Here is a 25462-nt window from a genome sequence, read left to right on the forward strand (position 1 = left end):
AAACAAGTTAATAAGTCCAGGAGAATTTGCTATGTCTCTTTTTGTGGCAATAAATTTTATTATGTAGAATTAGTGACTTTCACTATTGAAAGATACTTCTTATTTTGTGCCCTTTTTGTTGCTGTGTTTTGTTTTTTCTCTCTAGACACCCTATCTCCAGCACTTTCAGTCCACTAGCATTTAAGAATTGTTGCCCTACTGGGCTCCACAACCCCCTGCTGTACATGTCATAACACTGGGTGACCAACCACGGCTTCCTGCGACTCCCCTCCACCTGGATTCAGCAGTCAGAGTCTGCGTTTGTTCTTCCCACCATATTCAGGGCCTTGCCCAGGGCTAGTGCAAGGCAACCAGAATGAACTGCATATGTCATTCCCTCTGCTTAAAACCCTTCAGTGGCTTCTGGTTTCTTTTAGAAAAAAGACCAATTGTTTGCATGACCCTTGGGGTTTACAGATATGCTCTTCAGTGTAACTGTGGTTACGCCCATCTGCCCAGTGCAGTGTTCACAGCCCCAGCCTATCGTGGACAGTGGCTGCTTTGCTCACTGCCCGTCTTCAGTGCCTGGCGTGGCATCTGGCACTTAATAAATGTTTGATCAATGGATAAATGAAATAAAGGGTGAGTGCCCAGTGACTGATTTGAATCTATAAAATGAGAAGGTTGCTGGATCTGAGGTCCCGTCATTATAAAATATCTCGATACTTTACAAAGTCTCTTGACACCTGTTTTTTCAGCCTCATGTTGATTCTGCAGGGTAGGTGGGGCGGGCTTTGGTGTGCTGAGGAGAAAATGGAAGCACAGAGAGTAGACAGGTTGCTGAAAATGTAGCTATGGGAACCGCTGAGGGCTCCTCACGCGCCTGTCCTCACAGCCCGACTGCCTCCAGGTGTGGGTGCTGAGGAGTCACAGGTGAGATAGGGAGACAGTGATTCACTGACAAAAGGTACTTGTAATAAGTTTCTCTTGGTTTCAGTTATTTTAATTTCCTGATAATTGAATTTGAGAAGTTGATTTCAATTTGGAGTGATGGATTTAAGGTCTGGTTTCTTTCTAGGGACCAGGAAACCGTGGTCTTCTTGTAAATGGCTAAAATATAGGATCGATGCATGTGCTGATTGGTCGATAACTAAGATTAGAATTTGTTCTTTCGGGGAAGCTTTTTGATAAGATTAGAAGTTACTTGCTGGTTTATGTGTAGCATTACTTTGCTGTTCTCAAAAGAGGCTGGTTGCTTCAGATAGTCTGTCTCTTCGTTTTACCTCTTGGTTTGCTTGCTACAGGGCTCTTTTGCAGTGAGCACTGCTGTGGGCTTTGTGCTCGTCGGATGTAGTGTCAGTCTGTTTTGAAGGTTAGAGTTCACTCTTCCCACTTTCCAGTGAGGGTGAGGATCTTGCCAGGGCCTCATACTCAGATGTCCTGATTCCCCACCAGCAAAACCCATGGACATCCATTTGTTTGTTGTGGTTTCCCAACAGCTACCTCAGGTCCTGTGATGTTGCTCATAGGCCATTAAGAAGCATTTATCTCTGATGAAAACCTCAGCTTCAGGGTCTTCTGTTGAATCTCCAGTGTGACTGTGGCGAAGAGGAGCTAAGACCTGACTTAGTGCACAGCTCTGGTGTTTGGTGATGGTGGCCAGCTGAGAAAAGGCAGTGCCTCTCATGGTCTGCTAGCAATACACGAGTTGATCTTAGGGGGCTTCATCATGATGTTAGGGGGCTAAGAGGTTCATGGAACCTAGTTTTGTCAGTATAGCTAGTGTGCTTGTGGAACAGAGAGAGCAGCCTGCTATTACAGAAAGATCACTGGGTATGAAGCCAGAATGCCCAGTGTGTCAGTTTGCTCTGACACCTGCTTTCCAAGTAAACAGGAATATCCCCAGTGTGTGTGCATCTTTTCCTCAGTAGGAAAGCGCCAGTTTTAAGATCTGTGATTGCTTTGTGCGGGTTGAGTCAGAGTAAAGCGAGCTGGATGTGATTAAAGTATTGTACCAGTAACCAAAGGCAGCCTTATTCCTTGATCTTCCCTGTCTTCCAGACCTACCTGCCTGCCCATCCATCTATCCACCTCCCCCCATCCATCCAGTTCTTATTCAGGGCCTGAGTGCTATCACCCTTCTGAGTGTGGGGCCACAGTAGAGGAAAGAGACAAGTCTGGTCCTTGCTGTCTTTTTGGCTTACAGTCTAGCAAAGTTAGTAAGTATAAAAACAAGTACAGAAACAATAAGAAATAAGTATATGAAAGATTAATTACAGCCCTGACAGTGGCTCCAGAAGAAGGATACAAAAGGTCATAAACTGGATGGTTTTACCTGGCTGGGTGGTCAGAGACCGCTTCCTAGAGGAAAGATGAGTTGGAGTTGGCCAGGTGGAGAGGTGGCAACTACACGTATCATAGTCCCAACTGGGGCAAGGGTGTGGTGAGTTCAAGGAGTAACAGAAAGCCGGGGTGGCTGGAGCACTGAGCACGAGGGAGACTACAGCTTGGAGCGATGGCATTGCTTTCTTGACCCGTGCTGGAAACCCCTGACAGATTCTCTTGTTACTAACTCTTTTTTCTCAGAACTCCCATCTGTCACCAAAAGCACCTATTACTGAAACATTACCTGCCATGGTTTCCAGGATAGCAGTTGGCCTTATTTTTATTGCTTTAAAGATTGGTTGCTTCTTTTGCTTCTTGAGGGGGTGGAAGAACACCTTGATCGCATCAGTTTCACTCAGGAAGATTTACTGTGTGCATAGTTGGGCCCAACACTGCAGTCTTTGCCCTCAGGAGCCCACTGACCTGACAGAGGAGTCATAAATGATGATGATGCCTGGTCAGGGCTGGTAAGTAGTGGAAATGGAAGCTCGTGGCACTGAGTCAGACTCAGGATCTTAAAGACAGACATTCAGTTTCACAGGTGCAGGGGGACATAGGCAGAGGAAAACAGACCGTAGGGGTCCAGAAACAGGAGGCAGCATGCTGTGTCTCAGGTGTGGTGAGCGGGTGGGGTTGCTGGAGTGCGAGGCCCCTGGTGAAGGGAGTGGGGAGCAGCCCACAGGAGACAGAGCAGACAGGTGGTTTGGGGTTGGTACTGAGGGACTGGCAGGCAGTGCTTAGGAGTTTGGATGTTATCCTGTGGCCTGTGGAGAATCGTTCCAGGGTTATAGGAGGGGAGAAATCCCTTCAGTTATAATCCTGGTGTGGAGGATGGATGGTGTGGGAGGAGACTGGCATTTGGGAGATGAGTGAGGGGGCTGTTGCACCTGAACCTGGCCATGAGGATGGAGAGGAGAAAGTGGGCTCGAGAGAAACTGAGGTAGAGGCCTCTCTCCGAGATTTAGCAGATGAGAGGGAGGGAGGGCAGGCAGCATCAGAGTTTCTCAGTTAGTGATGTGAGGTGCTGGCCAGCCAGTCAAAGGACAAGGAACGTGAAAGGAGTACTGAGGTGGGAGGAGGAAGTAGTGAGTTTGGTTTTGGCCATTTTGAGTTTGGAGTGCCTGTGGGACAGCATTCGGCAGCTGGCCTGCTAGTCTGGAGCTCAGAGAGAGGTCTGGGCCAGAGCACTGGTTCTCCCTGGAGCATCAGAATCCTCTGTGTTGTTTGTGGGAGAGAGGCTGCTCACCTGTGTGTTGAGTTTTCACAGCTGGTCCTGATGCCCCAAATAGTCTGGAGAGAGGCTTGGCTCCCAGGGTGGTCAGAGAGGTGTTGGATTACTCAGGAAGGTTATCTGTAGTCAGCAGAGTGTCCTGGCTGGACCGCTGGGTAGCAGGGAAAAAAGCCTGCTGAAGAATATCCAGAACTTACAGGTAAGGTCTCAGAATTATTAGAGTACATGAGATCTACTGTGACTGCTGGTGGAGGAAGGGCCCCATGTTGGCAAAAGTGGAATTCCATCCCCTCTGTAGGCCAGAATGCCTGAGATCAGCTAACAGAACCTGGTGAAGAGCTTTAATCTAAAAAAGCCACTGGGGAACTGATCTAAGATCCAACATGTCTCTTGTAAGTATCATCCTGATCCCAAAGGCCTAGGAGTGTAGGATGGAGGCAGAGACTGGCTTGCCACTGACCCAGGTGCTGAAAGCCACAACTGAGGAGCAGTGAGACAGGATCATGGATAACTCGAGGGAAGTAGCTGTCCTTAATACCAGGACCAGCCACCCTGGCATGAAGCCATTTACCCCTCAGGAAAGGAAAAAGAAAAGGGATTAATATTGTTGACTTGAGAAACCCCAGTTGCTTAGGCAAAGAGAAGGGAACAGATGGATAAATGGGAGTGTGTGTACCTGTTCAGAACACAGCATGTTCAGCTCTTGTGGGATGGAACATAAAGAAATGATTGAGAATAGGGGGCAGACTGAGCTGGGTTCAAATCCTGCCTTTATCCAAGGACTCACTGCCATAGCCAGGTGGGATGCTCTTATCAACTGTATGTCCTTGGATAAGTTATCTAATCTCTTTGGGCCTCAGTTTTCTCACTTTAAATGGGTATGATAACAATAGCCAGCTTAGAGAATTATTGTAAGGACTAAGTGATATATTACTGTGGTTGAGGAGCTTAGCAAAGTATCTGTCACAAAGAATTGGTTCATTAAATGACAGCAATAACAGTGATGATGATGATGATGATGATACCATCATCACCTGAGTACCTCTGCAGATATGTCCACTGGACTAAACCCCACCAACAGAGCAAGTGTATGAAATAAAGAACTTCAGCAGTAGCAGGGTCAGCTATGTGAACATTGCCATTGGGTGGGAACACTGAGAGGATAAGCCTGACAATGGAGACTCACGGGAAACTTTACATGATAGAAGATGAAAAATCACCAGGCCCAGGAACCTTGGTCGAGGGAGTTCTGTTGACTGTGAAGAAGAGCGGCAAGAGGATTCTGGATCAACAGCTGGAGGCGATGAGGACAAAGGAGCACGTTAGCCTTAGTCTTTAGTGATGAGAGAGATTTCACCACCTCTTCTACCTCCCTCGTATTTGGTGGGCACTGGGGGAGGTGGCATTAGAGATTGTTTACCTAACGTTTGTCTGTGTGTCAACTGCAAAGTCTCATTTTTATGACTAGGCTTATTACAAAGTAGCCTTTTACTAAATGTGTTTTAAATTGATAGGATAAAAATCAATAAGTCAATCAATCAATCAGTTTCTGGCTCTTCCCATGGAAGTCTAAACATTGTAATAGTGACAGTAGTATATCTCCAAATATTGTTAAAGATTTAATGCAATTCCAATGATATATTTTATAAAACTTGATAAGGTAGTGATTTTTATCTGGAAAAATAAATTGGTGGTAAAATTAGAAAAAAAATTTAAGGCAGTGAAATGGCCTCATTCTTCCAGATTCTGTTCACTTCTACAAATGTTTGAGTTGCCTGCTCTGTGTAAAAACAGTGCTTAACCATTCAATATAAAAATGGATATCTATTGTGATACATATTCTCATGTAACCTTTTATCACTCTCTTTATGAGGGAGCCATTTCTGTAGGTTGGGGTCTATGAATGACAGAAAATTCAAAATAGCAAAGACATAAATAAGATAGAAGTTTCTTTCTTTTATGTGAGAAGTCAGGAGGTAATCAACTCAAGAGTATTGAGCTTACCTGGTCAGAGACCCAGGTTCCTTCTCGTTGTTCCATCATGAGGTGATCTTGGGAATGGATTCCAAGACCAAGGGACCAAGGTCACTTCATGGCCTGAAATGGCTGCTGGAGCTCTAGCTTTTGCATCTGCATTCCAGCATTTGAGGGCCACTTTCCAGAAAGTATGCCTGACATTCTTGCATCCCATTTGCCTGATCTTGGCCATGTAGCCACACCTGGCAGTAAGGGAAGCTGGGAAATGTAATATATACTCAGGGAAACCATGTGTCCACCTAAAAACCAGAAGTTTTGTTACTGAAGAAGGGGAGGATGGATATTGGGGACCAGCCTCACCATTACTGCCCCATTTAACAGATGTGGAGCCTCTTTTGAGTAGTTCAGATTATCTCAGTGTTACATGGTGTATAAATGGTTGAGCCTGAAGTAAATTTCAAACATCCTCTTCATGAAATGATATGTCAACAGTCTGAGATGAAGACGGAGCTTGTGGACTTAAAGAACATAGAGAAATAAATCATATATGCCAGCATTTGAAATTAGTGGCACTGTAGAAAGTCACGGAGTCAAGAGGAGGACAAACTGCTGATGCCACAGGGACAGGAAATCAACAGAGGAGACCCCAGATGTGGATGATGGATCAGACTGAAGGCCACAGCAAATGGAATAGAGGAGTCCTTCATTTTCCTGAACTGAAGAAGGACATGAATCTTTAAATTATAAGGGCTCGTCATGAACCAGGCAAATTGAGCAAAACTTAGCTAACACTTAAAGTATCCAGGTGACTTTTTTTTTAATTTCAAGAATAAAGAGAGGATACCATTAGAAGGAACCTTTAAATCAAAGCAGAAAAATGAGGCTGGGCTCAGGCTTGTCTGCAGCACAGGGGCCAGAGGCAGTGGAGTGGTACCCATCGAGTTTTCAGGGAAAAGGGTTGTGACTCAAGAATTTCATGCTTAATCAAGTTTTAGTTCACATTTAATGGTAACAGAAGTTCATTTCTGTTAAGCAAGGACACACCTTGTGTGTAGCTTTTGCTACACCCACACACCATTCCTGGCTGGGGGGGGGGGTGTAGAATCACCTGAAGGCATACTGCAGCAACTGAGAGATGAATCAAAATAAAAGACTGTGAATGGATAAGTTAGTAGGGAAGGATTGGCAGTGAGAGTGGAACTATTCAAGTATAAATATATTCCTAAATAATTGTGATTATGATTATAAAATAGAATACAAGTGAAATGATTATTAAAAGAAAATGTAACATTAAACCATAATTAACAGAAAAAGCAGGAATAAAATTCTTGCTCAAGCCAGAGATCATGCATGTGAACACACCCTGTTCTCTAAAGAACTATACAAATATGAGGGATGAAAGATGTGAAAGCTCACTGCATGGCCTCCAATATGTCAGGACATGTGTTTTTGCATAAACTAGTAAAATGCTGTGCAGGTATACAGCATACCTGGGCCCACCTTTATGGTGATTCCCATGGGTGCCATCTCTTCCAGCTGCCCTGGAGAGGTTTAGGTGGCACCTTCATTCTGCAGGGTGGCGTATAGCTGGTAGGAATGTAAAATGGTACAGGTTCTTTGGAAAACAATTTGACGGTTCCTTGAAAATTAAACGTCAAGTGACCTCTAACAATTCTATTCACAGGTATCTACCCAAGAGAATTGAAAACATACATCTACACAAAACTTGTACATGCATGTTCATAGCAGTATTATTTATAATAGCCAAAAATGGAAACAACTCAGGTATCTCAATTGATGAATGGATAAACAAAATGTATATCCATGCAATGGAGTATTATTCAGCCATAAAAAAGAATGAAGTACTGATTTCATACTGCAGCATGGGTGAACCTTGAGAACATCCTGAGTAGAAGACACTAGACATAAAAGGACACATACTGCATGAATTTACTTATGTGAAATGTCTCGATAGAGACAGAAAGTAGATTAGTGGCTGCCAGGGAGATGGGGGATGGGAGTGAATGCTAATTGGTACAGGGTTTCTTTTGGGGGTGATGAAAATGTTCTGGGATTAGATAGTGGTGGTCATTGCACAACTTAGCAAATATGCTAAAAACTGCTGAGTTCTACAGTTTAAGAGGGTGCATTTTATGGTATGTAAACTAACTTTAAAATAGCTCTTCTTATTATTAAATAGTAATAGAAAATAGAGAGAGAAATAGAGTAGAAAAATGAGAAGAAAAGATAGACCAAGATATAAGAAAGCAGCCATCACCTTATTGTTAATACTTGGGAGATATATATATATATATATATATATATAAATAAAAATATATATTTTTATTTATATGTAATTTTATTTTTTTATGTATTTTTAATTTTTACTTTATATATATGTGTATATATATATATATACAAAATTTTTCGTTATGTGTCTGTTTCAAAGTTGGGTTGATAGACCATTTTATTCTTTCTTTCCTGTCATGAGTGGGGTATTGGGATTGGCATAGTCCACAAGCATGTCCTTTTTATTAGTACCTCAGCCTTTTGTTGGGATGTTTACGATGGAAACAGTATTTCGCTGCAAGTGGAAACAGTACACTGTTTGGAGTCAGAAGACCTGGGTTCCTGCTCTGACTCACCTTAGATTTGTGAGGTTGAGAGAGGCCTTAATTTCAAACTCCTTTAAAAGCGATTGTAGTACTTACTTTGTGATATCCTACTGACCAGAATGGCTTTAAAAAAAAAAAAAAAAAGGCCGTATCAAGTCTGGTAAAGGTGTGCAGCAGCCAGAGCTCTCATGCTTTGCTGGTGGGATTGTAAATTGTTTTAGTCACTTTGGGAAACGGTTTGGTATCATCTACCAAAGCTGGAAATTCACTTACCTTATGACCCAGCAGTTCCACTCTTGGGTATCAACCCAACAGAAAGGCATACGATGTGTTACCAAATGGCATGCTCAGGAATGTTATAGCAGCACCATCTCTAATAGCCCAGACTGGAAACAGTCCCAGGGTGCATCAGGAGCAGAGTGGACGGATAGAGGGGCAAACTCCCGCAGTGGAAAACTGCAATTAGTAAGTGTTCATGAACAACCATTCAGTGAAAAATCAGGATGAATTTCACAAACATAATTCAGGCACAAAAGATTATGTACTGTTTGGTTCCATTCATATGAAGTTTAAACAAGACAAAACTAATCTGTGCTGTTAGAAATCAGAATGGTGGCCACTCTTGGGAGGCAGGTAGTGATAGAAGCAGGTGTGAGGGGTGTTGAGGGGCTAGTGATGTTTGTCTGTCTGGGTGCTGTTACGTGGATGTGTTCACTTTGTGAGAATTCATTGACCTCGCACGTACATTGTCATCCTGTATGTGTTCTTTGGTCCGTATGTTGCACTCCTGTAGAAAGTTTATTTAAAATGCTGAAAAAAGGAAGCATATCATTAAAATTATTAATAATGAGTATGAAAGTTTTTTATGTTGTTGATGAATAAAATAATTATTTTAACATATTTCATCTTTATCCCTTCCTTTGATCATTTGTTTTATAATGTATATAACGTGTTGGTACCTTAGAACATATATTTAATTTATAAATAAATGTATGTTAGAAGTGCTTGCTTAATTTTTTTCAGCTGTTGGCAGTGAAGAATTAGAAAGTTTGATGAGCTGTGGCTCAAGGTCGTTACAAAAGCAGGCAGCCCAGGCGGAGGCCTGGCTGCGAGAAGCAGCTACGGTCAGCGATCTGTGTTTGGGTTGGTTTCTTGCTGCTGGAGCACGAAGTGTGGGCCAGAGAAGGGTGGCTTGAAGCTAGAGAGGGAGTCAGGGGCCCAGGCGGAGGGGACGAGCTGAAGAAAGGAGCCAGCAGAGGTGGCCAAAGAGGCTAAGGAGACTGGAGGAGAAGGATGAGGTCATTATTTGAGGCTGAAGTGAGTTTCCAGAAAGAGGACTGGTGAACCATGTTCAGAGCTACTGAAAGGTAGGCCGCAAGCCTCAGCGATTAGGAGGTCCTGCTGACCCAGGGTCAGGCTGGGTGTTCCCACGTGGGTAGTGGTGAGGGAAGCAGCCTGGAGTTCAAGGTTCGGGGCTCTTTGGAAGACTGGGGAGAACTGTAGGTGTGCTCAGGCAGAGGGAAGGACCGAGGCAGTGTACGAGGTTGAGGGTGCAAGAGAGGGGAGACTGGTCCTGGGTCTCAGGCAGATGCCGCTTCTCAGAGGTAGGAGTGGAGGACCAGGAGAAGATGCTGAAACGTTTATGTTAAAGGGGAGACGCGAGGGAGCTGAGGTCAGCCTTCCTCAGTGAAGGAGGTTGTGAGGCCACCCACCTGGGGGTGGCAGGTCAGAGGGAGGTGTGGAGATGTGGGGAGAGCGGGTACTTTGGAGGACAGAAGACAAATCCGCGACGGGGCCTCTGCAGGTGTCTGTGCCAGTGGGCGGCCGAGAGGCTGTCCCCACATCGGGCACTGCCTTCTTGGCCACGTGTCTTTTTCCCACAGCCCTGTGCTCCGAGGGCAGGGGTGTTTGTGTTGGGCACTCCTGAGTTCTTCCTGCTGGGCCGTGCCTGAGGCCTTGGCTGGCACTTTGGGCCTGCCAGAGTCCATCTTCCCATGGAGTCATGCTTTGCTTTGGGGCTGACCCCCAAAATCCCTTCTTATGTGTGGTCAGCCTCACGTGCTTACTACAGTGTGTGTACAAAGCATGGTGGGTAAGGAGAATAGTGACCAAAGTAGTTTAAGTTAATTTCGGTGATTTTAGGGCAGGCTTTGCTCCGGGTGACATCACATATTGATCTGTGGGGAAGGTATTTGACATTTCAAAGGACAGGCTGAAATCGGATCTTGTAGCACTATAGTTGGTCTGACCTTGCTGAGCTTTGAAAAACAAGTCTTATCGTCTGGAACATCAATGTAAATGGAATTATTCCCCCGACTTTTACAGCAGCTACTGTTTGGAAGAGACGTGCTGGGATGGGTTATCCTATTGGCCTGGGATTATGAAGCCCAACATGTGTTCCTGGTAAGTCAGTTCACTGACCCAAGTGAGTGCTGGTACAGGTCCAAAGGTGCCCAAAGGTGCACGCTGGTACGGGTGAGCCGGGTGCTGTTGCAGCCAGAGGAACCTCGTGCCAGCCCAGCCTGCTGGGCCGAGGAGTGAATGCACGGTGGCGTTCGGGGCATCAGGGAGGCGTGCTCAGTGAGCCACACGCTCAGAGGGTGTTCTGGGACCTCCTTCTCACCAGATTAATGAAGCTCTGGGGTTTTCTCTATTGGTTCTTACATCAAGGGTTTTTTTCTTTCTTTCTCTCTTTACCTCCTCCTTGTGCAAAACCTCTTGTTGCTGCCCTGTTTGCTGTCATCCTTTTACTACCGTTGGTCAGAAGACAGATGTTCTGTATCTGCCGCCCTAACAGTCGAGGTCACTTGGGCTATCTCCATTGTCTCAAGGAGAGTCAAGGACTGCCTGAACCTCCCCACAAACCTCTCTTCCTCTCTCTCCTTCAGTTCCTCTCCTCACTTTGTCCTTGTTTTAGACCCTTCATTGGGAAGATCCAGCTCGCTGTATGTGCTGCGCTTGGCCTTGGGAGGATGAGTGAAGGAATATGAAGATAAATAAGATGTGATCGTTGTCTTCAAGAGACTAGTCTACTGATCAGCACCCCACCTCCTCCCATCCCACTGCCATTCTTGCTCCCTAAGGTTCTGCCCACCCCATCTGACACCTCTTCCAAGAGTGCTTTTCCACACTCCCCAGTTCACTAGAACTCTCCTTCCTTTAAACTGTCATGACACTTGTTTCAGCCTCCTCTCCTGGCCCTGGCCACAGTCCACATTGCATCATGCTTTTCTGATGTCCCCTGTACCTCCTGCCTTATTTACTTGTCTAGACTTTAAGCTCTTTTAAGGCAACGGCTGTGTCTTGCTCATTATTGTACCCTGTGCAGTGCCTTGCCCAATGCCTTACACGCAGTTGGTGCTCAGTAAGCATTACTGGACTGAAACCAACATGGAATCTCTTATGGCTCCCAGCAGCCATCCTCTCTGTGGCTGTGGTCCTCAAGTTTTGAGATAACATCAAAGAATAGGGGAAGAGGCAGAGAGTATTTGCCTAGAAGAATCCTCAGAGATTTTATTCAGATAGGGGCAGTCACAAAAATGTTAAAAGCGGAAATATTACAATATTTTTCAGATTAAAAATGTTAAAACCTGAAATAGTACAATGTTTTTCAGAGTATTCAAGTAGCCTTACCCTTCTGTCAACTCGCTTTCACAAAAAGGCAGAAGGTAAAGTTTCTGATGTTTTTCTGCCACGGGCCCAGTCTTCCTTCCTTGATGCTTCCTGATCAGCCACAGTACAAGTAAATCATATAGTGCTTAGGAGAAGCAAGGCCCCTAAAACTTATGTATCAGAGGGTTTGGTTCCTTTAAGGAAGATGCTGGAAATGACTGTCAGTTTAAAGGTAAGAGCATGTGAGAAACCTGAGACTCAAGAGATAAGTAATTTCCCCGAGGTCACACAGCACGTAAGTGGCAGAGTTGAGATTTGACTCTAGGTCAGTTTAGTTCTAGAAATAAAGTTCCTGTCCACTGTCTGTGCTTTTGAGTCTGATCAGAATTGGATTCCGTGAGAGGGGCTGTGGCTGCCCTCTTGGAGGGACTGCTAGGTCCTGCCGATCCTGGGGGTCAGGCTGGAGTTGCTCCCAGTCCTGCAGCTGGGAGATGACTGCCTGCCCCATCATCACTCGGGGGCAGAGGGCAGAGGATCCCCTCCCCCCTTCTCAGCAGGAAGGTCACAGTTTGCCAGCTCATTTCCCTTGGGCCCTGTTGAACAGAGGCTGTCAAGTGGTCCAGGGCCTCAGGCTTGCTGCTGCTGTAGAAGCTCGAGCAGTCTGCTGTGAGCCTGCACCCATCGGCAGGCGAGGACACAGGACGGCGTTGCAGGGGCTTGGCCAGAGAAGGAGGGAAGTCAAACTTCACACTCAGAGCAGTGGCTCCTTTGAGGCAGGATGGAAGGAGGGGATATGGAGGAACTTAAATTTACAAGGAGAAGACTCCCGGGGGACGAGATTAAAGTCTACCAGAGGCTGGCTGGGACTGAAAACCAGGGCTTTGGAGTACAAAAATCAACAGGACTGAAATTAGTGGTTTGGAAGGTCAAGTAGAAGAAATGCCTCACAACCCAGATTAATAATAAAAAGAAATGGAAATAATGAATTAAAATGCGAGACACTGTCCATGAGGGAAGGCATTGGAGACCTTATGCAGGAGACCTGGCATGGGAGTCATAGGAGTTCTGGAAGGAGAAAAAGGGCTAGATGGAGGAGTAATAGAAAAACAACAGAAGAAAATGTCACTGAATTGAAGAAAGATTTGATTCTTCAGATTAAATGGATCCATTCATCCCCCACTAAGACCAACACTTAGACCTATTTTCTAGTAAAATTCCTAAACTCCAAGAAGGAGAAAAAGCTTAAAGTTCTGGAGGAAGAAAGAACAGGTTGTTTTCAAAGGAAAGAGAGGCTCTCATTGGCCTTCCCATATGAGCCCTGGAGGCTGGAAGACAGTGGCCTGGAGTCTCCAGACTGTTGTGGGGAGAGGGGCCACAATCCTCACTCTGTCAGCCGAGATGTCACTCCCAGTCATTGCGAGCGAAAGACATTTCAAATGTGTGAGGACATAAAGCACATCATCTGGTAAATGTGCCTGAGGAAAATACCCAGTGAAGTTCTCTAACTGAAGAACAGTTAAAGCAGAGATCCTGGCGTAGGGGAAGTGAAGCCTGCAGGAGGCACTGAGCGGAGCCCCCTTTAGTGCCTGTGGTTTAATCTCACTGGATATTGCTCCTGTGAGTGGGCATGTTTATTGTGTGTTACTAAGAATTTTTAAAATAGAGAACTGTATGAGAAAACATAATAGGCTGAAAATTAAAGTTCTACACCACCTCTGTAAAACCTGAGGTTTTGGGAGAAAGGATGGGAGTGGGAAAATAAGTATTCCACTTTTAAGAGACTTAAATAAACATAGGGCAAATAAAACATAAAGGCGTTGTTATTTATGTGTGTTACAAAAAAGAAATAAAGGTTCAGTTTTGACTTTTGGAGATCAGAAAGTGTATTAGTTAGGACTAGATTTTGTTGCATATAGTGGATAACCCCTGAATAATATATATATATATTAAGCCTGAATAATATGGCTTAATAATATAAGGGTTTACACCATTTCGTGAAAAAGTAAAGAAGTTGGTATGGTGGAATCAAAGTCATCATAGAGCCTGGTTCCTATATCTTGTGGCTCTTCTAGACATAGCAGTTTGCCTCCTGACTCAAGATGGCTGCATAATCTCCAGTTGTCACATCTGCATTCCAGAAGCCAGAAGGTTAAAGGGGAGAAGAAAACTGTGCCTTTTCTCTTTCAGACCCTTCTTAAAAGTCTCACACTGCACTATTCACTGAGAAGAGCTTAGCCGCAAAGCTGCAAGGGAGCATAAGATGTGCTTAGCTAAGAATAGGAGTTAAAGAAGAAAAGAGGAAAGGAAGAAGTTGGGGTCTCTGCCTCAAAATGTTACAAAGATTGATAAACCAAACATTAGCAAGTGAATGGGGGAAGTGGGTGCTCCTTTATGTTGCTGCTGGGAATATGAATTGTTCTAATTGAGGGCTATAGTCTGAAAGTTATTTATGAATATTAAATATCCATATCTGGCAACCCAGCAGCAAGTCCTGCGGAAATAAAGCACCAGTGCACAAAGCAATACAAAGCTGTCTCCCGCACCACTGTTTGTAGTGGCAAAAAGTTGGGAGGATTGAGAGCACGCGTCAGCCACGTATGAGGCAGTTATTAAAAAGGAGCCCGCTCTCTCTACACTGACGTGAAGGAAGTCCCTGATACGTCGTTAGGTTGAAAACACAAATTGCAGGCTAACGTCTCCAGCAGTGGTTGCAAACTGGAGGCCGGTAATATTGTGTGCCAGGCGCAGTGTGAAGTGCTTTACGTTGATCTCTTCTCACAGTGAACTTACAAGGAAGGGACGGACTACTGGATTGCTGCTTTTCAGTGGGGAATTTGATGGGTAGAGACTAAACAACTTTCTTATGGTCACCTGACCAGTAGATACTGGGCCCAGGATGTGACCAGGGCTCCAAAACCTGTGCTCTTACCAACTCTGCTACTCCACTCAAGGAGCACTGTCCAGTCTCCCTCTCGGATGCTTTGTATGGACAGTTCAGTGCTTTCCAGATGTTCAAAATGGAAAGCTTTAAGTGGCATAGTTAGCCACAGACCCCATCTGTCCTTATTCTGTTACACCTGCAGCTTCACCAGTGACATGATCTGCTGGGTCCCATAGGCATCTGAGGGTATGACCTTGATCTCCTGGCTGCGCATTGTGATTACCGGAGGTGGGTGGCATTGGGGAATGGTGGGTTCATGGCTTTTTATTTGTACACTACTCTTGGGTTTTGCTTATAGCAACAATGATATGTTGCTTTTGTAGTTTAAATAGGAAATCTAATAAAGTATAATTTAAAATGATGAAATATCAAGAAACAACCCTGATAAATTACTACACCTTCCTTTTTGTCATTTGTTTCTTTTGAAAGTGTCTTTATGAATGACTGTAAGCAAGGAGACTTGAGTTTTCCTTTTTATAAGATGAGGGTTTAGGCCGTCAGTTGTGTTAATATCTGACACCTTCCATTTTTGAACATCTCACTCTTGAACCCAAACAGAATTAGGCAGCAGCCCTGGCCCTACCTGATGAGAAAGGCTCTTTCCCCTTGTAACCTCAGAGTCAGAGATGGGAAGCATGTGGAGTGAGGTTGCTCAGAAAGGGGTTTGTGAGCCACAGAAGCCGTGGTCTGGTTCCTGACGCTGCCTGCATGACCCTCTTCCTGCAAATCTTGGGGAGGCAGCTGAGCATGGCCACGGCTGTGATGGTCCAGGGAGGACGAACACAGTTCACAATGAATGTGATGAGTGCCAAAGAGAAGTTTGGGTCCCCTGAAAGCCTGTAGGAGGCAGATGTAATGTATTCGGGAGTCACAGAAGGGTTCCCAGAAGTGATAATTGAAAATGAGACTGGGAAAGAGTAGGAAGGAGCAGGCAGGAGAGGAGGGAGGAGCGTGGTTCAAGGGAGAAGAACCAGCTCCTGAGCACACCTGGCTGCGAGAGGCTGCAGGGCGGGTGTGGCCACCGCCTGCTCCAGCGACCTCTTGGCCCCTGTTCTAGTCTGCCCAGCTTTCCTTTCTTGGCTGGAAGCCAATTCCAAAGGGCTGGGTGGGGAGGAGCTGGCAGAGGGACTGTACATTCCCAGCACAGCACACCCCCCACCACCCACCCTGGGGCAGGGCCTGTGAGTTGATGGACCCTCCCCTGTGAGGCCCATGGTCCTGACCACTTGGGATCAGGACTTGTTAAGGCACGTCTCACCTGCTTTTGACTGATTGATTGATTGATTGATTGAGGTACTGGGGGTTGAACCCAGGACCTGGTGCATGCTAAGCCCGCATTCCACCATTGAGCTATACCCTCCCGCCTTACCTACTTTTAACTGAGGTCCCTTCTGGGTGGGAGCTTCTACCTGGGTCTTGCCTGAGCTGAACCTGAACCTGACCCTGGAGTGTTGCTGCTTCCCCAACCCCCTCCCCAGGTGTTTGCATCACTTCTCCCTGCCTCCCCCACCCTCCCCAGCCCTGCAAAGATGCTCTCCTTGAAGTCCTTTTGTGCAGTCCTTGGGGCCTTTTCGGCAGCAGAGCCAAGTGGCTGGGGGTGCTGGTGGGTGGCTTAAGCATCACAGCCTTGCCCTGACTTTGTCCCTTTCTGCAGTAGCTGGGGAAGTAGTTCGTTCCTTTTTATTGAGAACACAAGAGACTGCTGGGGACTGTGCTGGAAAAGTGGGGATAAAATAACAATGAGCACTCACCATGTGCCAGGCGCTGTGATGAACACTCCATAGAGGTGGCCTCGGTTCAGGAACTTTAAATATTGTAAGATGCTTCGACAGCCGCCTGGTGCCACCACTACTCCTGAGTGCCAGCTGGTGCTGTTCGTTATCCTCACCATAACCATGTGGCGGGGTGGTCCTATATCCCCACTTTATAGAGGGGGAAACTGCAGCTGAGAGAGTTACTTGCTTGCCATCACATAGGATTCAAACCCCGGGCTCTCTAAGGGTGAATAAGTAGTTGTGATTCTCACCTTACAGAGCTCAGGGTCTAGCAGGGAGGTGTCTAGAGAGCGCACTTCCTTGTCAGGGTGACAGGAGCCACAGCAGGCGAGCGGAGGGCACACAGGGAGGAGCCTGAAGAATGGAGGAGAAGGGAAGGCTTCCAGGAGGAGTCCTCACTGAGATCAACGTCACTTCCCCATCCCCCTGCCCCCGTGTATGGGATACACCTGTTTCCTTTGGGCTTTGGTGAGGAGGCAGCAGTTTAGTGGTCTGTACAGGTGCTCTGTTAGCAGCTAATTATCTGAGGGCTGGGATGTGTCTGCTCAGCCCCTCCAGAATCCTGGGACCTGTCCCCCAGGCACTGTGTGTCCTGTCTACTTTATGAATCCCTCAGCCTTCTTGGGGTCATATGCAGATGGCCTGAGTTGCAGCTTTATGTCACCCAACCCACCTCTCACTGCAAATCAGTCCCTCAAGTGAGTCCATTCCGTTGCCCCGTAGAGTTGCTCTGCTGCAGTTAATGCAATGAAACGTCATAGAAATGTGATTGAAAATCCAAGCTAAATAAATCCCACCATGACACTGCCACCCCAATAAATCAGACCTTTTATGTTGTCCATTTTCCTTCCAGTCCCCGTCCACAGGCCAGGTAGGTTTTTACAAGGTTGTGTGTCTTGAATCTTTATTTTTTCCCTTGAAGTGATTGGAAATGAGATCGATCAGTTTAGGAAATGGCCACCAGGTGGCACCAGAGCACCAGACATAACTCCTACCTCCTCTCATCACTGCCTGTGGGAACATCCTTGGAGCTTGTCTGTGGAAGTCCACTTTGAGTTTTCCCTCCAAATGCTGTGTTACTTACAAGTGTTTCCCAGGCTTATTTTTTTTTTTTTAAAAATCAAACAATAACGGAGTGTACAAAAAGTAGAAAGTAAAAGTGCCGTATGGTGGCACCTGTAAGAAACAGTGACATTTAAGACTTGAGTACATATCCTTCTGTACTTGTGTGTGTGTTCACATAGATGTGTAAATATTTCAAAACATGTCCAAATGTCATTTTCTCAGTGAGCACTTCTCAGACCGACCCTCCCACCCCTCCTTTAAAATTGTAACCCCATCCCTCCCCACTCTGCCTATATCCTTTCCCTGATTTGCATTTTTCTCTTTTATCACCAGCTGATATACCATATGTTTTACTGAATGCTTTATTGTCTGTTTACCCCACACAATGTACACAATGTACTGGGGAAGTTCTGGCTTTTTATTTACTGCTATATGCCCAGCACCTAGAACAGTGCCTGACACACACTAGACTTTCAGTAAATACTTGTTGAATGAATAAACAAATGAATAAGAGTGAATATGTCTTGAATCTGTGGACATCTTTCTCCATCTGTAAATACTGATCTACTTGCCAAGGGCACACGTCTGCAGACAGTGAACCAAAGCTCTTGCAGGGGACTCCTAAGAGAACTTCATCATTTCATGTGGCATTTCAGAACCCTGTCCTGTTTACTGACTGACTTTCATCTCTTTCATGATGTCTTTTCCTGTATAGAAGTTTTAATTTTTAATGTAGTTAAATCTGCCCAATAGTTTCCTTCATTTTCTAGCTTTTGTATCGCACTAGAGAGGACTTCCTCACCCCAAGATAGTAAAAATAATAATAATAATTTGTGTTTCCTTTGGAATTTTTATGGTGAGTTTTTAGTTTGGTTAAGTCTTTATCAAAATTTTATTCTTATAAATGAGGTAAATTTTTAAATAAATCCCTCCTCAAGTGAATAGCAAATTGTTTCATCAACATGTGTTGAATAATCCATTCTTCCCCGCTGTCTAAAATGCCATCTTGATCAGGTATTCATTCTCACATGTATTCGGTCCTGTTTTCTGGACTGTGTTCTCTCCTGCTGATCGTCCATCTCCTTCCGGGCTGTTTATCATTGACTGCAGCTTCCTGGGGGGACAGGCCCCTGCTCATTATACTTCTTTTTTGAAAACTTCTTAGCTATTTTTAATTATTCTTCCAGATGAGGTTTTCAGTCAACTTGTTGAATTCCAAAGTGAATCCCCTTAGGATTTAGAGTGAACTTGCGTTTTATTTATAGATCAATTGGGGAGAATTGATGTCTTTACAATATTGTCTCCTTATTCAAAAGGAGTGAAATATCTCTCCTTTGATTTTAGCCTTCCTTTTTGATCTATTAGTAAAGTTTCATAATTTGCTTCAAATGATTTTTTTACATTTCTTTTGCAATTTATTTCTAAGTGTTTTTTTCTTTCCTTAGTTGGCTCTTTTGCCGTTACATTTTCTAGCTGGCTGTTATTTGGATAGAGGAAATAGTTGGTTTTATGACCACGTGTCTAACACCCAGAGCCTTCTCCTTATTCCAATTCCATTTGCTTCAAATCTTCTAGGAATTCTTAATTTCTTGTTCATTTTGTCATCACCCCCTGCGTTTCAGAATTTCTCATTCTTCTTGTGTTTTCATTTCAACGAGGTTAGAAGAGGGGAAGGCAAGTGTGTGGACCCAGTTCACTGTCTTGAGCCCCAAATCTGTTCATATAATTCGATGTGAAGGTGCCATTTCCTCTGTGCCCCTTGGCACCAGGCCCCTGGCCCTGCGGTGTTTCCAGGGAATGTGGAATGACACTTGAAGACGACCTGAAACTTAGGCTCAGCTGGCGCTGGGGCCTGACCTCCGTCCCCACGGGCTCTGCCTGCCGCCTCCACAGCTTCCACTTCCTCCTCCAGCCCGACCTCCCCTGCCTGCGTTGTTCTCCTGAGACCTCGGCCTTCCTCGGGCCGTGCACGGTGGGTCAGGACTTGGCCGGATTTGTCAGGAAGGCCCAAGAGTGTGGGTGTCCTGTTCCATCATCCTCACTGCGAGGTTTCTGAGGTGCCTGATCACAGAAGGAGCCGCCGCAAAGGAGAACTAAGCCAGGCCAGTGCTGTGCCCCATCCCATCACGGGGCTCTCTGGGCAAAGCTGGTTGAAGCAGGCGACCGGGAAGACCAGGGATCCTCTGCGCTTGGCGGGACACTCTGCTTCTCACAGGAAACTGTCTTCCATCCCCATCCTCTGTCCACTGTAGACTGTGTGTTTGGCCCACATGTGATGGGTGTAAAACGCCTGAACCTCAACACCCCAGAGTGGCAGCCCTCGACTCATGGTTTATGTGGGAGGCGGGGAGCCCCTGGCCTTAGACCTAGGGGGGAGACTGCGTGTGTGTGTGTGTCTTGGGGGGTGGGCAGTGGGGTGCAGTGTAAAGATGTAGAATCCCTTTAAAATTTTTAACTTTTTATTTGAAATAATTTTAGACTCACAGAAATTTGCAAAGCTGTGCGGAGCATTTATATATACCCTTCCCCCCACTTACATGTTCACTTATGAAACCATAGTGCCGTTACCAGATTAACTTAGGTGAATCAATTTAGGTCTGACACTATGAACTAAACTAGTGGCCTCTTTGAAGTGTCACCCCCACCCCCCACCCCCAGTGTCCTTTTCCTGTTCAGGGTTCAGTCCAGGGTCCCTTTCTGCATTTAGGTGTTGAGTCTCATTAGCGTCCTCCAGTCTGTGACACTCCCTGGACTGTCCAGAGGTCACATCAGATCCTCACTGGATGAAATTCACGGTCTGCCTTTTGTGCTTCCGCTCTATCTACCCATAGAGTAAAAGCGTCTCATCCAAGAGACCTGGCCGGGCCCTCAGGTGTTGCCGTAGGTGCCTGGCTGCTGGCTCTCCCAGTGGAAGTCTCTCCCCTCCTCCAGGTGAGGTCTGAGTGGCAGCTGCTGTTCCTCTTCCTGCAGGGACAGGGGAGCAGCCAACACATCCCCACTCTTGCCACCCTGAGACTTATGGTGTTGGATGTCCCCTCTTTCTCTTGCATTTTTAATAATCTGACTTCCACTAACTCCTTATATTGAGCCTGATAACGTGCTCAGGAGTCTCCTCAAATCTCCAGAAGACCCCAGTCTCCACCTTCTGCCCTTGGCTCTTGCCTTCCCTTCTCTGCCCGCATGGGCACCAGGAGAACCAGGAACCCCTGGTCCTCTTGCATGTTGGGCTTTTTGTGACACGGCGCCCGGGGCAGTCTTGCCCCTGGGTCCCATCCTGAAAGGTCCCGCAGTATCTCAGGCGTTTGGCTGAATTCTGTCTCCTTGTCCCACCGGCTTCTGTATAAGAAGGTCCCTCCTGGGCAGACATGTTCTCTTATCCATCAGGGTATTTCTCCAGCTTCCTTCTGGAGGGAGGTCTGGGAAGCAGCCTGCTTTCCTCCAGCTTGGTGTGCTCTGCGTTCAGGAAAATTCACTCTTTCTCGTGTACGTCCTGTGAGTTTTTGATTTATGTTTTGAAAGAATCACTGTGTTGAGAATAAGCCACGAGGAGGCAGGGGTGTGGTAGGGATGCTGCTTAGGGGCCGTCCTGGTGCGCAGAGGCGTGGGTCAGCGTGGAGGGGGTGACGCGTGGTGTGCCCTCCACAGAGGGCTTGTCTCTGCCCAGGAGGACACAGGCACCCCGCTCTCCCAGTTCCAGGTGACACTGCCTTTCCCCAAAGTAAATGTTCCCTGGACCTTAATTAAGATTAAGTGGGTGACTGACTGGGAGGGCTGTGCAGCTTCGGGGAGAGAGAACGGGCCCCTGGTCTGGTTTCCGGGATCCTTAATGTGCAAAAAGGGAATAGTCACTGCCCTACTCCCAGCGTGGAAGGGCGCCAGTCAGGATGCTCCCAGGGCTTCTGGGCTGCCCCAACAGGCCCACCCTCATTTCCTCACTCTCCCTTTCACCCCTATTTCCCAAAGCTGCCTTCCAGGCCTCCCCCATGAGTCCCTAAGCCTCACGTTTTCCTAGAACCTGCCTCCCTCCCTGTGGAAAGATCAGGTCTTGGCAGCTGGGGGCTGCAGGTGAAGGCTTCTCTCCTCCGCCTGTTTTCTGCAGGCCTGCTTTGGAAGAGAGGAACCTTGGGTTTCGAGAGTGATTCTGTGTGCGTGTGTGAGGGTTGGAAAAGCTCCAGCTGGCCTTTTCATAGAGGGTCTAAAATAAAGCTGTCCTGCCAACCAGAGGATTCATTTTCTTTTGAGAACCTTTTTCTAGTTTTATAAGAAATGCATGCTTTTCATTCACATTCCTCCCATTTGCCTTAATTTAGAGATGATTTCCTGTGGTCTCAGGCTGAGAGAGCGTTGCCCAGGCCTACCCTGCCCCAGGGAGGGTGAAAGTCCTGGTGATGGTGTTAACCTGTCATTAATGACACACCATGTCTGCTGCTTCTAATGTGCACCCTCCTAGGATCCCTTCAGCCATCTGTGAGGTCGGTACCACAACTCTCCCCACTTTACAGATAAGGAAAGTGAGGCTTGGCCAGGCCAAGCAACTTGCCCAGGGTGCAAAGTCAGCGACAGGAGAGAATTCAAATCCTAAATTATCTGTTCTCTAAACCACAGAGGTACCTGGCTCCCACCCCAGCCCTCCTGTTCTCAGCTGCCTCCAGGCCTGCAGTTGTAGCTTGTGAACCTCTTGGGGTGGAGGGTGTTGAGCCACAGGATGCTGTGAGGCCCCCACAACCCCTGAGCTGGGGTGCTCAGCGCGGTCGGGAGACTCAAGAGCAGGTGCCGCGAGTACATCTCATTATTTTCCAAATGGCTGTAAGATGTTGCTGTGACTTAAATTCAGTTAGAAGTGTTGGTGACTTATAATGGCATTTGTTTTCGGCAGCTCAGTCAACAGATATCAAGAAGAGAACTTTTTTTTAGTGTTGAAGGGGAGCGTCTCTAAAGCACATTCACATGTGTGTGTGTATGCGTGCTTATATCCCCCTGTATGTCTGCCGTGCCCGTCCGTGTGACTGCGTAAATGCGGCCCTACACTGTGTGCACCTGTAACCTCGGGACAGGGACTGGGGTGGTGGGGACTTTCATTTTTGATCTTATACTTTTTAGTTCAGTTTATGTAATTTTAACATGCACATGTAAAAAGTTCAGGAAGCCCTCCTACTTGAGAAGGCCGGGCACCCTGAGACTGGACTTCAGGCTTCTGTCTCCCTGGCCTCAGCTCAAGGTGCGGGGCCTGGGGGACGCTTCGTCAGCGCCCGTCATGGGAATTTGTGGGCTGCTGCCTGTTTGTGCTGACCTTACTTCGGCTCTGTAGATGTAGGTGTCCCCTACATTATCCCCAGGAAGATGCCCCTCCTGTTCCTTTTCTCAAAGTTGCTTAGATCCACGTTTTATCTCTTTTGCATCTGTCTGCAGACCCCCAGCCTCCAAATTGAGCTCTCTTTCCCCAGCACCGGCCCCCGGACGCACAGCCGCGGTGCACTTGGACCCAGTGCTGCCTCCTCAGCCGTCTAGCCCGCCCAGCCCATTAGCGGTCCCCCAATGAGGAGGGGATGTGGGATGTTGGACAGCTGTGGGGGTGGCTTGAAAGGTGCAGGTGAAGACTGCACCGAGTGGTGGCATTTCAAATCTAACGTGCTCACATGGCTGGAGCCTCGCTTTGAAAGCCACCAGACCCTGCTGCTCGCCAGCAGGAGGCTCAGCTGGTTTGGAGAGGGTCAGAATAACAGCACTGCCCATCCGCCCCAGGGGCCTCTCCTGAGCTCCTGGCAGGTGGTCCAGCTCCAGAGTGGTGGCTGTCCAGGGGGAAACCTCTTGACAACACAGAACAGACGTGCTGTAGCTGGTGAGAGAGATAGAGAGAGAATGAAAACGGTACACTTAAATTGTCCCTGACGTGGAGTGAACAATGGGTTGTGGGCAGAAACCCGCTTTGGTTCCATCCTTTGTTACAGCTTCTGCGCAGACAGAAAGGTGACGCAGTTTTGCCTGAGTCCGTGGAGAGCAGCTTACCCCACATGAGAAAGCAGACTGGAAACCGGGCCTGGGGTCCGTTCTTATGCTTGTCTGAAACATTTGGAAGCCATCACTGTCTTGTAATTGAACATTCCTGGTTGTTTGTATTTTCTTTGAAACACCTCCGTAAACTTAGGAAAAAGTGGTTTTTCTGCCTTCTCAGACAGTGGTCTGCACCAGACTGGCCCGTGTTATTTTCTTGGTTTCCTGGACCTGAAGCATGGAAGGAGAATCCTGAAAGTCTGGAAGGAAACCAGCATCACAGTGGGGCTCCCCTTCCCTCTTCAGGAGCCCACACGCAGGAGGCCAGAGTCTGTCACAGAGAAACAAAAGACGTGGTAGATCGTTCTGTGGTTCTGATACAATTGCCACGTTCTTGCGAAGTTACATCATGAGAATCGCTTTTTCCCCTGCGGTGTTTTCTTTCCAAGGAGGTGTTAGCATGAGTGTGTGTGCGCACGCGTTTTGTGTGTGTGTGTGTCTGTGTGTCTGTGTGTGTCTGTGTCTGTGTGTGTGAGCTGGCGAGACAGAGGGAGGGTGGAAAGGTAGGGGTTGGTGGGCTCAGGTTCATAGGGCCAAACACAAAAAGCTGATGCTCTTCCCCTTATGCCAGACTCCCTCCCTGACTGGCTGGGGGCACAGCCGAGCAGATGTGTAAAAATGTATCCGCAAGTCACAGTGTAGTTTCTCTCTCTGAGCCTCAGTTTTCTCATCTGTAAAATGTTTCTTTAAATGCATATAAATCCTTAGAGCCTAAAACAAAGTGTCTAATAGATTGTCTGCATGACGGTGGTGATCAGACCGTGTGTGAGCTCGAGGCTGAGGGCTGGCTGGACTCTGCACAGAGCAGGCTTGGGGAAAGGGTCACCTAGTTTGCTGAACGCTTGAGGGAGTGAACAGGACACAAGATACTGTTCCCATGGCTATAGAGTTGGGGCCGTCTGTTAAGCAACTCTGCCTGGCTTATTAGTACTCGTGTTAGTCTAGGATGGGCAGGGGCTGGGGGCAGATGAGGAGGGAACCTACTCCCTGTTCTGGCACACTGGCATCTCAGGCATCCTTTCACGTCTCTCGGCTTCGGCACATGCTCTGAGTGCCTGCTGCCCGCTCCTGTCCTGAAACACTCCTGCTGGTCCTTTTAGGACCCAGCTCAACAACTCCTCTCAGTGATGTCTTTTTTGACCCCCAAGGTGAACCTATGATCTGTTATAGTATGTGTCCTGTGAGTATCTCCCTGCTGGATTTTTCCCCTCCTGCACTGCAGGACCCTGGAGGGCAGGGCTGTATCATCTTCGACTCTGGGTCTCCAGAAGTGGTCCTCCAGGGTGTCAGTGGGTGGATGTGGAGTGAAGGAATGAATGAACTGTTGAGCAGCACGTGGCTGTTGGGCCACCATCCACCCATCAGTAACGGGCCCTAAACATAGAAGTCAGCCTTGGTTCCTGGCCCCTCGCATGCAGTCCATCGGCAAGTCTTGTCTGTTTCATCTCCAGATCCCCTCCCAAATCCATCTCTTTTTCCTGTGGCCAGCAGTCTAAGCCATCACCATCTCTTACCCCGAGCTGGCTTCACTGCTCCCATCCTTAGGCCTCCCACCCAGTTCTCTGCACAGTAGCCATAGCATCTTCAGAAACAGTGAGATCAGATCATGCCGCTCCCCTGCTCAGAACCCATTCCCAGGTACTCCAGGTAAAACTCAACTCCCCACCATGGCCTGCAAGGCCCTTCATCTTCTGGCCCCAGCCTGTCTGTCCACTGCCTCTTACTGACTAAACTCTGGTTGTGGCCGCCTTTCTCCATCACAAACCTGCTAAACTCCTGTTTATCTCAGGGCCGTTGCACCTGCTGTGCCTTTTGTAAAGAGCACTCCCAC

General features: G+C 47.0%; 1 protein-coding gene across 12 annotated transcripts in view; it reads left to right on the forward strand.

Moving 5' to 3' along the window:
* RALGPS1 (Ral GEF with PH domain and SH3 binding motif 1) overlaps positions 1 to 25462 on the forward strand; it is a 269898-nt gene that overhangs the window by 14365 nt on the left and 230071 nt on the right. For 2 of the 12 annotated variants that reach the window (XM_032478471.1, XM_032478470.1), the window contains exon 2: positions 10513 to 10590. The exons of the other annotated variants lie outside the window; for them this stretch is intronic. The gene's annotated coding sequence lies outside the window, so the exon portion shown is untranslated. The remainder of the gene's footprint in view (positions 1 to 10512; positions 10591 to 25462) is intronic. 12 annotated transcript variants of the gene reach the window in all.

The sequence above is a fragment of the Camelus ferus genome, chromosome 4 (genome assembly GCF_009834535.1).
Source record: "Camelus ferus isolate YT-003-E chromosome 4, BCGSAC_Cfer_1.0, whole genome shotgun sequence".
Classification (NCBI taxonomy): Eukaryota; Metazoa; Chordata; class Mammalia; order Artiodactyla; family Camelidae; genus Camelus; species Camelus ferus.